Source organism: Coregonus lavaretus (assembly GCF_964263955.1).
Source record: "Coregonus lavaretus genome assembly, chromosome: 1".
Lineage (NCBI taxonomy): Eukaryota > Metazoa > Chordata > Actinopteri > Salmoniformes > Salmonidae > Coregonus > Coregonus lavaretus.
This window is the reverse complement of record NC_139988.1, coordinates 31,736,210-31,756,578: the sequence shown is the minus strand read 5'-3', so window position 1 is coordinate 31,756,578 and position 20,369 is coordinate 31,736,210.

The following is a 20,369-nucleotide window of genomic DNA, read 5'->3' as shown; positions in this document are numbered from 1 at the left end:
AGACCCAGTCTCAGGGATGGCTAACTCTGGAGATCCCTTTGATGTCCACTGAGTTAGGTAAATCTGTGTTTAGTTTTTTTGCACCTTACTTGTGGAATGATCTCCAAGGCTCTATAAAGTTTCCATCCAACCTTTTTATACGAGTAAAGTACATGTTGGATAAAAAATGTCATGACAGGCCTGATGGAAAAAGCACATTTGACTGTAAACTTTCCAAATATCGACAAAACTAAATACGCCAGACAAGTTGGGATATTTTTGTGTCTTTAAAATGTAAATATTTATATAATAATCATCATATAAAAGTAAACCTTGACTCACGCGATGATATGTTGTGTGGTCCTCCCACTACGACTCAGGAAAGCATGCAGTTTATTAGGCTACAGATGAAATAAGTTATGATGAACTTCACAGGGTGATTAAAGTGCACAGTGATGAGCTTGATGCTCCTTTCCAACAAATATCAAGGGTCATATTCTGGTGACATAATAATCGATGCTTGGCTGCCCTTTATCCATAATAATCTCATAATGTAGACACACTACCCGCACTGTATCTGCGAGTTGTTGACTATAGCGCATGTGCCAAGACCAGAGTGGGCACATTCGCTGTATAACGCAACATATGTTTTGACAAAACCATCAGTAGAGTTGAAAATGCGATGGAAACCCATTTAACTTGTATTTTTGATTCGGTACATGGGAATTTAACTTCAAAAGTTATTTTATGTGTACTACGTCATCATGCACAGCCTTTTATCCGCAAACAAGTCAATTTGATTGGATGGAAACCTAGCTACTGAGGACCTTTTTACTGAAGAATGTGTTTGTTTTCTATGATTGTATTTTGCTTTTCATGTACTGATGTGAATATTGATGTGATAGTGTACAGTATATTGATGTGTTTGATGTGTATTGATGTTTATACATGGCTCATCTGTGAAAGAGACCTTGGCCTCAGTACGACTCCCAGTTAAAATAAAGGTGAAATAAATAATTATATTAAATATACTGAACAAAAATATAAACGCAACATGCAACAATTTCCTTTTTTTTTTTACTGAGTTACAGTTCATACAAGGAAATCAGTCAATTGAAATAAATTCATTAGGCCCTAATCAATGGATTTCACATGACTGGGAATACAGATATGCATCTGTTGGTCACAGATACCTTTAAAAAAAGGTGTGTGGATCAGAAAAGCAGTCAGTATCTGGTGTGACCATTTACTTGATTTATTAGGATCTCCGCCGAAGTCAAGGATCGGTAGGATAGTCAGTTTTACGAGGGCATGTTTGGCAGCATGAGTGAAGGAGGCTTTGTTGCGAAATAGGAAGCCGATTCTAGATCTAACTTTTGATTGGAGATGCTTAATGTGAGTCTGGAAGGAAAGTTTACAGTCTAGCCAGACACCTACAGTGGGGAAAAAAAGTATTTAGTCAGCCACCAATTGTGCAAGTTCTCCGACTTAAAAAGATGAGAGAGGCCTGTAATTTTCATCATAGGTACACGTCAACTATGACAGACAAATTGAGAAATCACATTGTAGGATTTTTAATGAATTTATTTGCAAATTATGGTGGAAAATAAGTATTTGGTCACCTACAAACAAGCAAGATTTCTGGCTCTCACAGACCTGTAACTTCTTCTTTAAGAGGCTCCTCTGTCCTCCACTCGTTACCTGTATTAATGGCACCTGTTTGAACTTGTTATCAGTATAAAAGAAACCTGTCCACAACCTCAAACAGTCACACTCCAAACTCCACTATGGCCAAGACCAAAGAGCTGTCAAAGGACACCAGAAACAAAATTGTAGACCTGCACCAGGCTGGGAAGACTGAATCTGCAATAGGTAAGCAGCTTGGTTTGAAGAAATCAACTGGGAGCAATTATTAGGAAATGGAAGACAAACAAGACCACTGATAATCTCCCTCGATCTGGGGCTCACGCAAGATCTCACCCCGTGGGGTCAAAGTGATCACAAGAACGGTGAGCAAAAATCCCAGAACCACACGGGGGGACCTAGTGAATGACCTGCAGAGAGCTGGGACCAAAGTAACAAAGCCTACCATCAGTAACACACTACGCCGCCAGGGACTCAAATCCTGCAGTGCCAGACGTGTCCCCCTGCTTAAGCCAGTACATGTCCAGGCCCGTCTGAAGTTTACTAGAGCGCATTTGGATTATCCAGAAGAGGATTGGGAGAATGTCATATGGTCAGATGAAACCAAAATATAACTTTTTGGTAAAAACTCAACTCGTCGTGTTTGGAGGACAAAGAATGCTGAGTTGCATCCAAAGAACACCGTACCTACTGTGAAGCATGGGGGTGGAAACATCATGCTTTGGGGCTGTTTTTCTGCAAAGGGACCAGGACGACTGATCCGTGTAAAGGAAAGAATGAATGGGGCCATGTATCATCAGATTTTGAGTGAAAACCTCCTTCCATCAGCAAGGGCATTGAAGATTAAACGTGGCTGGGTCTTTCAGCATGACAATGAACCCAAACACACCGCCCGGGCAACGAAGGAGTGGCTTCGTAAGAAGTATTTCAAGGTCCTGGAGTGGCCTAGCCAGTCTCCAGATCTCAACCCCATAGAAAATCTTTGGAGGGAGTTGAAAGTCCGTGATGCCCAGCGACAGCCCCAAAACATCACTGCTCTAGAGGAGATCTGCATGGAGGAATGGGCCAAAATGCCAGCAACAGTGTGTGAAAACCTTGTGAAGACTTACAGAAAACGTTTGACCTGTGTCATTGCCAACAAAGGGTATATAACAAAGTATTGAGAAACTTTTGTTATTGACCAAATACTTATTTTCCACCATAATTTGCAAATAAATTCATAAAAAATCCTACAATGTGATTTTCTGGATTTTCTTTTCTCATTTTGTCTGTCATAGTTGACGTGTACCTATGATGAAAATTACAGGCCTCTCTCATCTTTTTAAGTGGGAGAACTTGCACAATTGGTGGCTGACTAAATACTTTTTTTCCCCACTGTATGCTTAGCACTTGTTGGCTGCTTTTCCTTCACTCTGCCGTCCGACTCATCCCAAACCATCTCAATTGGGTTGAGGTAGGGGGATTGTGGAGGCCAGGTCATCTGATGCAGCACTCCATCACTCTCCTTCTTGGTAAAATAGCCCTTACACATTCTGGAGGTGTGTTGGGTCATTGTCCTGTTGAAAAACAAATGATAGTCCCACTAAGCCCAAACCAGATGGGATGGTCTATCGCTGCAGAATGCTGTGGTAGCCATGCTGGTTAAGTGTGCCTTGAATTCTAAATAAATCACAGACAGTGTCACCAGCAAAGCACCCCCGTGTAGCTCAGTTGGTAGAGCATGGCGCTTGCAATGCCAGGGTTGTGGGTTCAATTCCCACGGGGGGCCAGTATGAAAAAAATAATAAAATGTATGCACTCACTAACTGTAAGTTGCTCTGGATAAGAGCGTCTGCTAAATGACTAAAATGAAAAATAAAAAAAATAAACACCTCCTCCTCCATGCTGTACGGTGGGAACTAAACATGCGGAGATCATCTGTTCACCCACACAGCGTCTCACAAAGACACGGCGGTTTGAACCAAAAATCTCAAATTTGGACTCCAGACCAAAGGACACATTTCTACTGCTATAAGGTCCATTGCTTGTGTTTCTTGGCCCAAGCAGGTCTCTTCTTCTTATTGGTGTCCTTTATTAGTGGTTTCTTTGCAGCAATTCTACCATGAAGGCCTGATTCACACAGTCCCCTCTGAACAGTTGATGTTGAGATGTATCTGTTACTTGAACTCTGTGAAGCATTTCTTTGGGCTGCAATTTCTGAGGCTGGTAACTCTAATGAACTCATCCTCTGCAGCAGAGGTAACTCTGGGTCTTCCATTCCTGTGGCGGTCCTCATGAGAGCCAGTTTCATCATAGCGCTTGATGGTTTTTGCGACTGCACTTGAAGAAACTTTCAAAGTTCTTGAAATGTTTTGTATTGACTGACCTTCATGTCTTAAAGTATTGATGGACTGTCGTTTCTCTTTGCTTATTTGAGCTGTTCTTGCCATAATATGGAATTGGTATTTTACCAAATAGGGCTATCTTCTGTATACCGCCCCTACCTTGTCACAACACAACTGATTGGCTCAAACGCATTAAGAAGGAAATAAATTCCACAAATTAACTTTTAAAAAGGCACACCTGTTAATTGAAATGCATTCCAGGTGACTACCTCATGAAGCTGGTTGAGAGAATGCCAAGCGTGTGCAAAGCTGTCATCAAGGCAAAGGGTGGCTATTTGATTTGTTGAACACTTTTTTGGTTACTACATGATTCCATATGTGTTATTTCATAGTTTTGATGTCTTCACTATTACTCTACAATGACAAATATTGTAAAAAATAAAGAAAAACCCTTGAATGAGTAGGTGTCTCCAAACTTTTGACTGGTAGTGTGTATATATATATACATATACAGAGAGAGCGAGAGAGAGAGAGAGAGAGAGGGATCTGAAAAAATTTTGCACATTTTTGTTCCTACCCAGCACAAGCTGATTTAACTAATCTACTAACCATCAATTCCTTGGGAAGAGGGACCGTTGTTTCTTCTTGGGAAAAGGGACCAGTGCAACATCTGAAAACCTTGAGGGCCAGGTTCTGCTACTAATCTGATGCTAAACCCCTGGTGCAGATCTGGAGAGGAAGAGGGAGGAGGCCCAACTCAATTCCACACATCTGGATGTGATGAATGTTATGAGGAAATACACACAGAACGGCATGAAACTGCACCTGAAGACAAAGTTACATCATAACTCACTCATGACATTCAGTCCAAACACAACAATGATACAGAACAGTCAGATTTTCCAAAGCTTAAAAATTATCTCAATATTGCCAAGCCAAATTTGTGTTGAACCAACCAAGACAATGATAGCAAATTGGCTAGGTTACAGAACAGACTGGCACTCAGGCTAAAGACAACAGCGGCAGTGTAATAGAGTTCTCCTAAATGGCATATATTATTATTATTATTATACATTACAAAAAATGCAGATTATGAATTTATCACATAAACTGTTTATTCAGAATGATTTATCAATAGCTTCAACCCCTCTCTGAAACATAGTGTTCTGATTGATGTCCTGATAAACATCTCTCCTTGCTGTCCTCTCCTCCGTATCCCGGCGATGGACCCACAAGCCCCTGCCAGCTCATTTGCATAAATCAGCATCTAGATGTGGCAGCTACTAGGCAGCATGGGGCGGAGACACACCCAGAGCACTGCAACAGAAACCAGGCCACCAACCCAGAGCAGAGAAGGAGGATGGGCTGGGATGAAACTGTTACTAATGACACTGTCTGACCGGAATGTGTGTGTGTGTGTGTGTGTGTGTGTGTGTGTGTGTGTGTGTGTGTGTGTGTGTGTGTGTGTGTGTGTGTGTGTGTGTGTGTGTGTGTATGTGTGTGTGTGTGTGTGTGTGTGTGTGTGTGCAGAGTCGGCCTAGCCTTTTGGGGGCCCCAAGCGAAATTTTGAAGCAGATTTCCTGGAATTCTACACATTTTTCCCTTACTTATGCCAAGTTAATACGAGTCAGAGTGACAAACAAAACCAATGTGGGGGCCTCCTAGAAGTCAGGGCCCCCTGGGCACGTGCCCTGCGTACCCGGTTGGTAATTTGACCATGATCACTACAAGTTCAGACTAACTTACCAATCTAAAATTGTTTAGTTAAAATGGGCTAATTGAGTGACTGTCAGTGACTGACATAACAAGAGAAAAACTGCTGATGCACAACCAAGTTGAGACCCAGACTGCGTTCCTAAAAAAATATATATCTCTATATATATATATGCAATGAGTGTACAAAACATTAAGATCACCTTCCTCATATTGAGTTGCACCTACCCCACACCCTTTTGCCCTCAGAACAGCCTCAATTCTTCGGGGCACGGACTCCACAAGGTGTCGAAAGCGTTCCACAGGGATGCTGGCCCATGTTTACTCCAAAGCTTCCCACAGTTGTGTCAAGTTGGCTCCAAAATCCAATTGTGTTCGTTGTCCGTAGCTTATGCCTTTCCATACCATAACCCCACCGCCACCATGGGGCGCTCTGTTCACAACATTGACATCAGCAAACCGCTCTCCCACACAACGCCATACACGTGGCCTGAGGTTGTGAGGCCGGTTGGACGTACTGCCAAATTCTCTAAAATGACATTGGAGCCGGCTTATGGTAAAGAAATTAACAAAACTGCATATTTTAGAGTTGCCTTTTATTGTCCCCAGCACAAGGTGGATGGATATCATGAAGCTGTTTAATCAGCTTCTTGATATGCCACACAATTGTTAGGTGGATGGATTATCTTGGCAAAGGAGAAATGCTCACTAACAGGGATGTAAACAGATTTGTGCACATAATAAGCTTTTTGTGCGTATGGAACATTTCTGAGATCTTTTATTTCAGCTCTTGAAACATGGGACCAACACTTTACATATTGCATTCATATTTTTGCTCAGTGTAAAAAAAACGCACACACCCTCTACTGTCTCATCACTACTCAATAATAACAACTGGAGCTTGACCTACATCTACTGTGGCCATCTCTATGACACGCTCAACAAACTGGGATTTGTGTGGCGAATTAGGTTGGTGTTTTAAGCATTAATAAAACAAATATAAATACAGAAAATAGTGCTAAAATTCACAACCAATAATATCCTCCAAAATGATTTGCATTGAATGTCCTTTCCAACATCCAACCAATGAACTCCCACCAGGAGGCAGTGGTGTAAAGTAACGAAGTAAAAATTATTTTAAGTACTACTTTAGTAGTTTTTTTTCATTATCTGTACTTTACTTTACTATTTATATTTTTTGTAAACTTTTACTTTTTCTCCACTACATTCCTAAAGAAAACATGCACTTTTACTCCAATACATCTTTCCTGACACCCAAAAGTACTCGTTACATTTCAAATGCTCAGGCAGGATAGAAATATGGTCCAGTTCACGCACCTATCAATATAATGCGTTGACATCCCTACTTCCTCTGATTTGGTGGACTCACTAAACACAAATACGGTGATTGTAAATGATGTCAGTGTTGGAGTGTGCCCCTGACTGTCTGTAAATTTTAAAAACAATACAATCGTGCCGTCTGGTTTGCTTAATTTAATTTGATGTATAGCGTTTACTTTTACTTCGTACTTTTACTCAAGTATGACAATTGAGTACTTTTTCCACCACTGTACATAAGTACATTTAAAACAAGATACTTTTAGACTTTTACCTGAGTACAGTAGTATTTTACTGGATGACTTTCACTTTTACTTGAGTCATTTTCTATTAAGGAATCTTTACATTTACTCAAGTATGACAATTGGGTACTTTTTCCACCACTGCCAGGGGGTCTCTGTTGTCATTACAATAGAGTGTGGTGAGGTCACGTGACTGGTCTTTTGGGTTCAAATACTATTTAGAAATCATTTCAAATTCATTAGCTGGGCTTGATTGAGCTTGCCTGGCGCAATGGAACCAATATAATAGCCCAAAACCCTGTCAAATCCAGCCCATCTGACACTCCAGGCAGGCTAGAGCAAATGCTCAAAGTATATGAAAGATTTTGAGTAGTATTTGAACCCAGGTCTGATATAACTATGTATTTGTAGACATGGACATTGCCCACGGCCTTTGACAACATATTTAATTATCCATCCATCCTGAGACAGGAGCAGAATACTATAGGATGTGAGAGGCAATATGAGCAGATCTGCCTTTTTATTCATGCCATTCCTCGTTTAATGAATCACTGAGAGATTGTGTCCCAAATGGCATCCTTTTTCCTACATAGTGCAATACTTTTGACTAGAGACTCTAGTCAAAAGTAGTTCACTATGTAGGGAATAGGGTGCCAATTTGAATACAACCTGAGAGATCGCTCACACGGTCGCCATTAATCTGAGTTTTTCAGCCAGTGATTGAAGAGGGTAATATGAACAGGAATAACCAATGAGTGGTGGAGAGAGCTCCTGGTGTGTGTGTGTGTAATGATATAATAACACGGTTTTCATATCTGCAGTTTCCGTCTTAATTTGATCACTCTCCTGTCACAGAGAATTTTCCTAAAAAGGCTTCTAAATATGTAATTTATTGTTCAAAAGCACTGCTGTGAGATTTTTTGTTTGAGTAATTTTTTAGCAGAAGCTCTTATCCAGAGCAACGATGTTTAAGTGCCTTGCTCAACAGCACATCGGCAGATTTTTCACCTAGTCGGCTCTGGGATTCAAACCAGCAACCTTTCGGTTACTGGTCCAACGCTCTTACCCGCTAGGCTATGTGCCGTCCTGTGAAGTATCTAGTATCTAGTGTATCACAGCTACAGCTAATCTATTTGCCTACCAAACACACAACTGACTGTCACAATCTACGATTAATATTAAAAACTGTTCAATTATAATTATGTACATTTTGTTCATAATTAATGCTGTATTTTGCTCTCCACAGTCTGAAACTATGAACTATTAAATTAAATTAGATGCCTATGGGCCCTGTTCAAAAGTAGCGCAGTGCACTAAATTGGGAATATGGTTCCATTTGGGAACCTACTGAATGTCTCCAGAACCAGCCTGAATTAATCATAGTACAGGAAGCCGCCACTACACATGCACATACACACACACTGACCCACCCCACACACACCGCAGGGCAGGTTTTTCTCTCTTTACTTTACCCACATCTGGAGGGTCACAATCTCAGCCTGCCTGCCTGGATCCCACACAGCCAGGTAACTGCAATAACAAGAGAGCAGGAACAGGTTGTGGGAGTCCCCAGAGAGCCAGGAGGAGTGGAAAGACTTTGGGGGGTGCACCGGGGGTCCTGCTATAGGGGAGCAGTGAGCATGTTTAAAATATATAATGTCTGGACCATGCTCATGAAAGTGTGTGTAAATGTACTAAGGCCTCTAAGCCTATCATACACCTGCACAAATGTATGCACACACGTGAACATGCAGGCATACACAACAACCTGGACTCAGGGGTAGATGTAACATAGTAAACTAAAATCCGGTAACTAAAATTACGTTTGGTATGCTATGTATAAATTTCTGGATGTCTATCATCATTTTGATATGATATGTTACGAATTACAATTCATATGATATGTTAGGGGGGTAACTTTTGCTAGGTGGCTAACGTTAGCTAGGCTAGGGGTTAGGGGTTAAGGTTAGGGTTAAGGTTAGAGTTAGGAGTTAGGTGAAAGGGTAAAGGTTAGGGTTAGGGTTAGCTTCAATGCTAAGTAGTTGCAAAGTTGCTAATTAGCTAAAATTGAGATTCGAACACGCAACCTTTGGGTTGCTAGATGTTCGCGTTATATGTATTGATGGGCATTCCGAGTCTTTTTGGTGACTGCTCATTTGGCTCCGTTCTCTCAAGAGAGCCGTCTAATTTGGCTCCCAAACGGCTCTTCGTTCAAAATGCTTAAAAATCTACCTAGAACCATGAAAAAATTGCAAATCTCCAAATTATTAAATGAATGCAAAAAATATCCCCAAAAATATTGCACTGAAAAAAATCTGCGTGGAACAGATTGCGCTCTCCCCACTATTTATTGTTTCTGCAGTGAGGATTCACCCTCTTTAGATATGTTTTCTTCTTCTAACTTCCCTGCAAATAAACGTTGTTTTGAGCTCAAAAAGCAATAGTAGCAGAAAGCAAATCAGGGAGCCAAATAAACAACTCTTTCACTGATGCGATTCGGTTCCCAACGTTCACCAAAAAGATAAGTTCAAAAATAGCCGTTTGTTATACGCCCACCCACCCATCCACCCCAACCAACCAACCACCCTCCCTCCTTTAGTTTTTACCTTATGTAACCTTCTGTCCATACAAAACGTAACATATCATACTAATTTGAGTATCCAGGATTTTTGTTTACTATGTTATGTCTAGTCTATGAGACCAGGCTGTACACACACGTGTGTGCACACGCAGGCACCGTTCCCTGGTGACTGCCCACACACACCTCCCAGTCCATCATACTGTCACTCACATCTGCTGCCTCCTCATTACCACTCCCTCCCATCCTCGCTTTCCCTTTCTCCTCCTCCGCTACCTCTCTCTTCTACACTCCCTCTCTCCCTTCCTTACCCCTCCCTTTTTTCCCTCTCTCATTTCCCCTTTCTCCTACTCCTCTATTTCCCCCGCTCTCCTCTACTTAACACACATTCTCTCTCTTCCGTTGCCTTCCCCCTTCTCCTCCAGCCCTTCATTCCCGATCACTATCCCTCTCTTTCCCCTTCTCCTCCTCTACCTCCCTGTCTCTCCCAACCCTATCCTTCCCGTATATCCCCCTCTCACTTTCCACTCTCTTCTCACCTTTTACCTTTGAAAGCACATCCTCCAGAACCTCTGAAAATAGAATAAAAATAACTGTTGAGTTGAAAGAACGTAACATAAAAACAACAAAGCTCTACTGTTTTAGACAGTGACTAGATAATCCATTTTAGCTCTGCAGCTGTTGGCTGAAGATAGCTGATGTACTGTAGCTCAAATAAAATAAAAATGTATTTGTCACATGCACTGAGTACAACAGGTGTAGCCTTTACTGTGAAATACTTACTTACGAGCCCCTTCCCAACAATGCCGAGTTAAAACATAAGAAAAAAGGAAATAGTAACACAATAAAATAACACTATATACAAGGAGTACCAGTACCGAGTCAATGTACAGTGGTACGAGGTAGTTGAGGTAATATGTTAATGTAGGTAGGGGTAAAAGTGACTAGGCAATCAGGATAGATAATAATCAGAGTAGCAGCAGCAGCATATGTGAAGAGTGTGAAAGTGTGTCTATGTGTGGGTGTGTGTGTGTGTGGGGGGGGGGGGGGCATCAATATGCATGTGTGTGTGTTTTGTGTGCGTGAGCGTATGTAGGGTATGTGTGTGCATAGAGCCAGCGCAAGAGAGTCAGCGCAATTAAAAAGGGGGTCAATGCAAATAGACATGGTGGCCATTTGATTAACCGTTCAGCAGTCTTATGGCTTGGGGGTAGAAACTGTTCAGGAGCCTGTTGGTCCCAGACTTGGCACTCCGGTACCACTTGCCATGAGGTAGCAGAGAGAACAGTCTATGACTTGGGTGGCTGGAGTTCAGGTGGGCCTTCGTGCTTCAGCAAACAAAGGAAAGGAGGGGTGTTCAACAACAATGACAAAAATCACAAGAATGGATTGCCAAGAAAAATTTCCAGGACTAATTCAAAGTAAAAAGGAGTTGGAACACTCAACAAAAAAAGGCAGAGATTGATTTCTTATTGCTCACTTTAATCCATTGTACAGGATGTCATGTGCCTTTTACTGAGGAGTGGCTTCCGTCTGGCCACTCTACCATAAAGGCCTGATTGGTGGAGTGCTGCAGAGATGGTTGTCCTTCTGGAAAGTTCTCCCATCTCCACTGAGGAACTCAAGAGCTCTGTCAAAGTGACCATCGGGTTCTTGGTCACCTCCCTGACCAAGGCCCTTCTCCTCCGATTGCTCAGATTGGCCGGGCGGCCAGCTCTAGGAAGAGACTTGGTGGTTCCAAACTTCTTCCATTTAAGAATGATGGAGGCCACTGTGTTCTTGGGGACCTTCAATGCTGCAAAAAAAAATTGGTACCCTTCCCCAGATCTGTGCCTTGACACAATCTTGTCTCGGAGCTCTATGGACAATTCCTTCGACCTCATGGCTTGGTTTTTGCTCTGACCTGCACTGTCAACTGTGGGACCTTATATAGACAGGTGTGTGCCTTTCCAAATCATGTCCAATCAATTGAATTTACCACAGGTGGACTCCAACGAAGTTGTAGAAACATCTCAAGGATGATCAATGGAAACAGGATGCACCTGAGCTCAATTTTGAGTCTCATAGCAAAGGGTCTGAATACTTATGTAAATAAGGTATTTCAGTTTTTTCTTTTTTCTAAATGTGCAAAAATGTCTACAAACCTGTTTTCACTTTGTCACTATGGATATTGTGTGTAGATTGCTGATGCATATAAAAAAAAAAAATCTATTTTAGAATAAGGCTGTAACATAACAGAATGTGAATAAAGTCTAGGGGACTGAATACTTTCCGTAGGCACCCAAATAGCTGATATTTGGGTGTATGTGAACCCGGAGACACAGAGACCCAAAAAATCAAGGCAACAACATTATAGAGGACAGTGAAAAATCATAGTTTAGCCCCTTTGGATCCACAGTCTAAGGTGTACTGCCAGAATGCCTCTCTTTGTTTTAGTTTACGTATGATATCACCTCCTCTTGGTGAAATGTGGACGTGTTCTATGGCTACAAAGCGCAGGGAGGAAGGTGAGCCATGGTTTGCTTCGATGCAGTGGCGCGCATAGCATAGTCCGTGTTTTTATTTAAAATAGCAGCCTTATGTTCTGCAATGGGAAGTTGCAATGCTCATTTAGTTTGACCAATATAAGCAGCCCTGCAGATGCAAGGGATTAACATGAGCAATAAGAAATCAATCTCTGCCTTTTTTTGTTGAGTGCTCCAACTCCTTTTTACCTCAACTTAGTACTTTTGGAAGTTTTTCTTGGTAATCCATTCTCTTGGGTGGCTGGAGTCTTTGACAATTTTACGGCCTTCCTCGAGTGGTATAAAGGTTTTGGATGGCAGGGACGCATTACCCTCTGTAGCGCCTTATGGTCGGATGCCAAGTAGTTGCATTACCAAGTGGTGATGCAGCCAGTCAAGATGCTCTCAATGGTGCAGCTGTATAACTTTTTGAGGATCTGAGGGCCCATGCCAAATCTTTTCAGCCTCCTGAGGGTGAAGAGGCACTGTCGTCCCTCTTCACGACTGTGTTTGTGTGTCTGGACCATGATATGTCCTTAGTGATGTTGACACTGAGGAATTTAATGCTCTCCACCCGCTCCACTACAGCCCCGTCGATGTGGATGGGGGCGTGATCGGCCCTCCGTTTCCTGTAGTCCACAATCAGCTCCTTTGTTTTGTTGACATTGAGGGAGAGGTTGTTCGCCTGGCACCACACTGCCAGATCTCTGACCTCCTCCCTATAGGCTGTCTGTCATCATCATCTGTGATCAGGCCTACCACGACATATCGTTGGCAAACTAAATGATGGTGTTGGAGTCGTATGTGGCCACCCAGTTGTGGGTGAACAGGGAGTACAGGTGGGGACTTAGCACGCACCTCTGAGGGGCCCCCATGTTGAGGGTCAGCGCGGCGGATGTGTTGTTGCCTACCCTTACCACCTGGGGGCGGCCTTTCAGGAAGTACAGAATCCAGTTGCAGAGGGAGGTGTTCAGTCCCAGGGTCCTTAGCTTAGTGATGAGCTTGGAGGGCACTATGGTGTTGAACTCTGAGCTGTAGTCAATGAACAGCATTCTCATGTAAGTGTTCCTTTTGTCCAAGTGGGAAAGGGCAGTGTGGAGTGCAATAGAGATTACATCATCTGTGGATCTGTTGGGGCGGTATGTGAATTGGAGTGGGTCCAGGGAGTCTGGGATGATGGTGTTGATGTGAAGCATGACCAGACTTTCAAAGCATTTCATGCTACAGATATGAGTGCTACGGGGTGATAGTCATTTAGACAGCTTCCCTTGGCGTTCTTGGGCACAGGGACTGCTTGAAACATGCAGGTATTACAGACTGGGTAAGGGAGAGGTTGAAAATGTCAGTGAAGACACTTGCCAGCTGGTCAGCGCATGTTCTGAGTACACGTCCTGGTATTCCGTCTGGCCCTGCGGCCTTGTGAATGTTAACCTTTTTAAAGGTCTTACTCACATTGGCTACGGAGAGCATGATCGCACAATCATCTGGAACAGCTGGTGCTCTCATGCATGGTTCAGTGTTGCTAGCATCGAAGTGAGCATAGAAGGCCTTTAGCTCGTCTGGTATGCTCGCGTCACTGGGCAGCTCGCGGCTGGGTTTTCCTTTTTAATCAATGATAGGTTGCAAGCTGTGCCACATCCGATGAGCATCAGAGCCGGTGTAGTAGGATTCGATCTTAGTCCTGTATTAACGCTTTGCCTTTTTGATGGTTCGTCAGAGGACGTAGCGGGATTTTCTATTAGCGTCCTGATTAGTATGGCGCACCTTTCAAGCGGCAGCTCTAGCCTTTAGCTCAGTGCGGATGTTGCCTGTAATCCATGGCTTCTGGTTGGGATATGTGCGTACGGTCACTGTGGGGACAAAGTCGTTGATGCACTTATTAATTAAGCCGGTGAACTGATGTGGTAAACTCCTCAATGCCATTGGATGAATCCCAGAACATATTCCAGTGTGTGCTAGAAACAGTCCTGTAGCTTAGCATCCGCTTCATCGGACCACTTCTGTATTGAGCGCGTCACTGGTACTTCCTGTTTGAGTTTTTGCCGTAAGCAGGAATCAGGAGGATAGAGTTATGGTCAGATTTGCCAAATTGAGGGCGAGGGAGAGCTTTGATGCGTTTCTGTTTGTGGAGTAAAGGCAGAAATTAGGTAAGACAGATTTCAGTTTTCCTGCATTAAAACCACCGGCCACTGGAAGCATTGCCTCTGGGTGAGCATTTTCTTGTTTGCTTATGGCCCTACACAGCTCGTTGAGTACGGTCTTAATGCCAGCATCGGTTTGTGGTCCCTACAGGTCGTTTTCCTCTCTCCCATTTCAGTGAGGATAAACTGCAGCTCGATGCCACACGCACACACACATAAACAGAGAGAGTGAGAAATAGAGAGAGATTGAGAAATAGAGAGAGAGAGAGAGAGAGAGAGAGAGAGAGAGAGAGAGAGAGAGAGAGAGAGAGAGAGAGAGAGAGAGAGAGAGAGAGAGAGAGAGAGGGAGAGAGAAAGAGAGAGAGAAAATAGACACACACCACTCACATACATACAGACCCACACACACACACACACAAACACACACACACACACGCACTGGCCCTGGCGGAGGTTGTGAAGGATATCTGGCCTGAGGTGTGGTGGGGATGATTAGGATTCACACCAAACTCAGCTTGCCCTTAATAGCAAATCACCTCCCTAGTGCTCTTGGGCCACAGAATAGGGGATCAGCTTACATATCAGCTCCTAGCAACTGCCAGCTGTATTGTACTGAAGAGTATGGCTGCATCTCAAATGGCACCCTTTTACCTATAAAGTGCACAACTGTTGACCAAAAGCCCATAGCGCTCTGGTCAAAAGTAGTGCACTATGTAGAGAATAGGGTACATTTGCGATGAAGAGTATCTTTCTGCTTCTGGGACTGATACTACTGCTGGTGGGACTGATAGGCTGCTGCATGACTGCAGGATGAGCAGAGATAATCCGCTGACTGAGGGGAACTCAACAGAGGTAGGTTACCTTATTATAAAATACACCACTACTACACTATCAAACATTACTGTTGTCATCTAGCTAAAGCCCAAAATATGTGCACTGTTCTGACAAGAGTGACTTTACAATTAATTGTACAATCATTCAGGAAATCATTTGTTGGCATCAAGCCTGGCCTGATAGATCCAAGTACAATATGTGTCTAATAAACACACAATGGAAGGATAACAGCTCTATTTAGACACACACCAGCACCTAAGCCACATCCAAAATAAGTACATTTGACAGATGCCTTTCTCCAATATTGTCTAATGTCTCACGTAGTGAGAGAATGAAGACCTCTGGAAAAAATAACAACTCTCTCTCTTTATATTGCTTGTGTTCTGTTGGCCCCTGGAGGCCTTGGCGCAGCTCCACCATCTGGTGCTGGGGGCCCAGTGAGGCAGAAAAGAGGCCCAGATGACAGAGACCATATCCCAGCCTAGACTCCTGCATCAGCCCCCTCTCTATGTCCTTGCACCCCTCTTTCTCTATACTTCCCCAAATCCCTCTCCCTCTACCTCCCTGTATGCCTCCCTCTCTTCCTCCCTGCATCCCTCAATCTCTCTCTCGCTACCTGCCTCTCTACCTTCTAACCCCCTGCATCCCTCTCTACCTCTGTACATCTCTCTCTCTCTACCTCTCTTTTTACCAGGGGAGAAGAGAAAGAGCAGTCAGATAGAGGGAGAGAGGGAGGGAGGGGCAGACGGGAGGGAGGGACAGACAGCGCGAGACAGAGGGCTGTTTAATATCCAGCACCAGAGACTGATGCAAATAGAGAGAGAGAGAGAGAGAGAGAGAGAGAGAGAGAGAGAGAGAGAGAGAGAGCGAGAGAGAGAGAGAGGCAGGCAGAGGGAGAGGGAGAGAGATGGCGATGGAGGTAGAGAGGAAGAGAATGAGGTAGAGCGGAAGAGAGTGAGGTAGAGAGGAAGAGAATGTGCAGGGATGAAAATAAACAAATGCAGGGAGGTAGAGAGGTAGAGAATGTGAGAAGCAAGGAGAGAAAGAGAGAGAGAGGGGCAGAGAGAGAGATATGCTCCTGGGAGAGAGTGACAGAGAAAGGGCTGCTGCCTGACTGGCTGGCTGCATAGATGAGCCTCATTTCCCAACGCCATCTGTTACCAGTCCCTGCGCGGCCACGCAGTCGTTGGTGAACAGGGAGTACAGGAGGGGACTAAGCAGGCACCCCTGAGGGCCCCCCGTCACTGGTACTTTCTGTTTGAGTTTTTGCTTTTAAGCAAGAATCAGGAGGATAGAGTTATGGTCAGATTTGCCAAATGGTGGGCGAGTGAGAGCTTTGTATGCCTTTCTGTGTGTGGAGTAAAGGTGATCTAGAGTTCTTTTTGCCTCAAGTTGCACACGTGACATGCTAGTAGAAATGAGGTTAGAGGGATTTCAGTATTCCTGCATTAAAATCACCGGCCACTAGGAGTGCCGCCTCTGGATGAGGATTTTTTGTTTGTTTATGGCCCTATATACCTTGTTGAGTGCAGTCTTAGTTCCAGCATCAGTTTGTGGTGGTAAATAGACAGCTACAAAAAATATAGATGAAAACGCTCTTTGTAAATAGTATGGTCTACAGCTTATCATGAGGGATTCTAACTCAGGCTAGCAGAATCTTGAGACTTCCTTAATATTAGAGATTGCGCACCAGCTGTTGTTAACAAAGATACACCCCCTCTCTTGAGCTTACCGGACGCTGCCGTTCTGTCCTGCCGATGCATAGAAAAACCAGCTAGATGTATATTATCCATGTCCTTGTTTAGCCACGACTCCGTGAAACATAGGATATTACAGTTCTTCAGATCCCGTCGATAGGATTGTCTCGACGGAGCATGACCAGTATGTTCTCCAGTGATTGTACATTCCCCCTAAGGATTAGGGCCTGGTCCGGGGTGAGCAGTATGTCCTGCACCTCCAACGCATTGAAGTAGAAATATTCATCCTAATGGAGGTTAGTGTTCGCTGTTCTGATGTCCAGAAGCTCTTTCCAATCATACGAAACGATGGTGGAAACATTATGTAAAATAAAAGTAAAGATCATGGCAAAAAAACACAGAATAGCAGAATTGGTCAGGTATGGCTTACTGTTGTCATCTAGCTAAAGCCCAAAATCAAATCAAATCAAATTTTATTTGTCACATACACGTGTTTAGCAGATGTTATAGCGGGTGTAGCGAAATGCTTGTGCTTCTAGCTCCGACAGTGCCGTAATATCTAACAAGTCATATCTAAAAATGTCACAACATATACCCAATACACACAAAACTAGTGAGGAATGGGATTTAAGAATATATACATATATGGACAAGCAATGACAGAGCTGCATGGACTAAGATACAGTAGAATGTTATAGAATAAAATGCAGTATATACATATGAGATGAGTAGTCCAAGATGTAAACATTATTAAAGTGACTATTGTTCCATTTCTTAAAGTGGCCAGTGATTTCAATAGGCAGCAGCAGCCTCTAATGTGCTAGTGATGGCTATTTAACAGTTTGATGGCCTTGAGATAGAAGCTGTTTTTCATTCTCTCGGTCCCAGCTTTGATGCACCTGTACTGACCTCGCCTTCTGGATGATAACGGGGTGAACAGGCAGTTGTTCGGGTGGTTGATGTCCTTGATTATCTTTTTGGCATTCCTGTGACATCGGGTGCTGTATGTGTCTTGGAGGGCGGGTAGTTTGCCCCCGGTAATGCGTTCGGCAGACCGCACCACCCTCTGGAGAGCCCTGCGGTTGTGGGCGGTGCAGTTGCCGTACCAGGCGGTGATACAGCCCGACAGGATGCTCTCAATTGTGCATCTGTAAAAGTTTGTGAGGGTTTTAGGTGCTAAGCCAAATTTCTTCAGCCTCCTGAGGTTGAAGAGGCTCTGTTGCGCCTTCTTCACCACACTGTCTGTGTGGGTGGACCATTTCAGTTTGTCGGTGATGAGTACGCCAAGGAACTTGAAGCTTTCTACCTTCTCCACTGCGGTCCCGTTGATGTGGATAGGGGGGTGCAACCTCTGCTGTTTCCTGAAGTCCACAATCATCTCCTTTGTTTTGTTGATGTTGAGTGAGAGGTTATTTTCCTGGCACCATACTCCTTGAGCCCTCACCTCCTCCCTGTAGGCGGTCTCGTCATTGTTGGTAATCAAGCCTACTACTGTTGTGTCGTCTGCAAACTTGATGATTGAGTTGGAGGTGTGCTTGGCCACGCAGTCATTGGTGAACAGGGAGACAGGAGGGGGCTGAGCACGCACCCTTGTGGGGCCCCAGTGTTGAGGATCAGCAAAGTGGAGATGTTGTTTCCTACCTTCACCACCTGGGGGCGGCCCGTCAGGAAGTCTAGGACCAAGTTGCACAGGGCGGGGTTCAGACCCAGGGCCTTGAGCTTAATGATGAGCTTGGAGGGTACTATGGTGTTGAATGCTGAGCTATAGTCAATGAACAGCATTCTTACATAGGTAATATGTGCACCATCGTTAAACGGCACAATTTTATTTTTATTTTTATTACTAACCCATCCACAGAGGACAAATATATATATATATATTTTTTTTTTTTTGACAGCTTTTCTGCTACATATACTGTATATACATTTTACATATACACTACCGTTCAAAAGTTTGGGGTCACTTAGAAATGTCCTTGTTTTAGAAAGAAAAGCAAATTTTTTGTCCATTAAAATAACATCAAATTAATCAGAAATACAGTGTAGACATTGTTAATGTTGTAAATGGCTATTGTAGCTGGGAACGGCTAATTTTTAATGGAATATCTACATAGGCGTACAGAGGCCCATTATCAGCAACCATCAGTCCTGTGTTCCAATGGCATGTTGTGTTTGCTAATCCAAGTTTATCATTTTAAAAGGCTAATTGATAATTAGAAAACCCTTTTGCAAATATGTTAGCACAGCTAAAAAAAATTGTGCTGATTAAAGAAGCAATAAAACTGGCCTTCTTGAGACTATTTGAGTATCTGGAGCATCAGCAATTGTGGGTTCGATTACAGGCTCAAAATGGCCAGAAACAAATGACTTTCTTTTGAAACTCGTCAGTCTATTCTTGTTCGGAGAAATGAAGGCTATTCCATGCGAGAAATTGCCAACTGGCAGCTTCATTAAATAGTACCCGCAAAACACCAGTCTCAACGTCAACAGTGAAGAGGCGACTCCGGGATGCTGACCTTCTAGGCAGAGTTGCAAAGAAAAAGCCATATATCAGACTGACCATCTTAATCTTTTATTTTTATTGGCCAGTCTGAGATATGGCTTTTTCTTTGCAAGTCTGCCTAGGTCAGCATCCCGGAGTTTCCTCTTCACTATTGACGTTGAGACTGGTGTTTTGCGGGTACTATTTAATGAAGCTGCCAGTTGAGGACCTGTGAGGCGCCTGTTTCTCAAACTAGACACTCTAATGTATTTGTCCTCTTGCTCAGTTGTGCACCGGGGCCTCCCACTCCTCTTTCTATTCTGGTTAGAGCCAGTTTGCGCTGTTCTGTGAAGGGAGTAGTACACAGCGTTGTATGAGATCTTCAGTTTCTTGGCAATTTCTCAGAACAAGAATAGACTGACGAGATTCAGAAGAAAGTTCTTTGTTTCTAGCCATTTTGAGCCTGTAATCGAACCCACAATTGCTGATGCTCCAGATACTCAACTAGTCTCAAGAAGGCCACTTTTATTGCTTCTTTAATCAGCACAACATTTTTCAGCTGTGCTAACATAATTGCAAAAGGGTTTTCTAATGATCAATTAGCCTTTTGAAATGATAAACTTGGATTAGCATACACAACGTGCCATTGGAACACAGGACTGATGGTTGCTGATAATGGGCCTCTGTACGCATATGTAGATATTCCATTAAAAATCAGCCGTTTCCAGCTACAATAGCCATTTACAACATTAACAATGTCTACACTGTATTTCTGATCAATTTGATGTTATTTTAATGGACAAAAACATTTATTTTCTTTTGAAAACAAAGAAACTTCTAAGTGACCCCAAACTTTTGAACGGTAGTGTACATTTTACATACATGGTACTTTT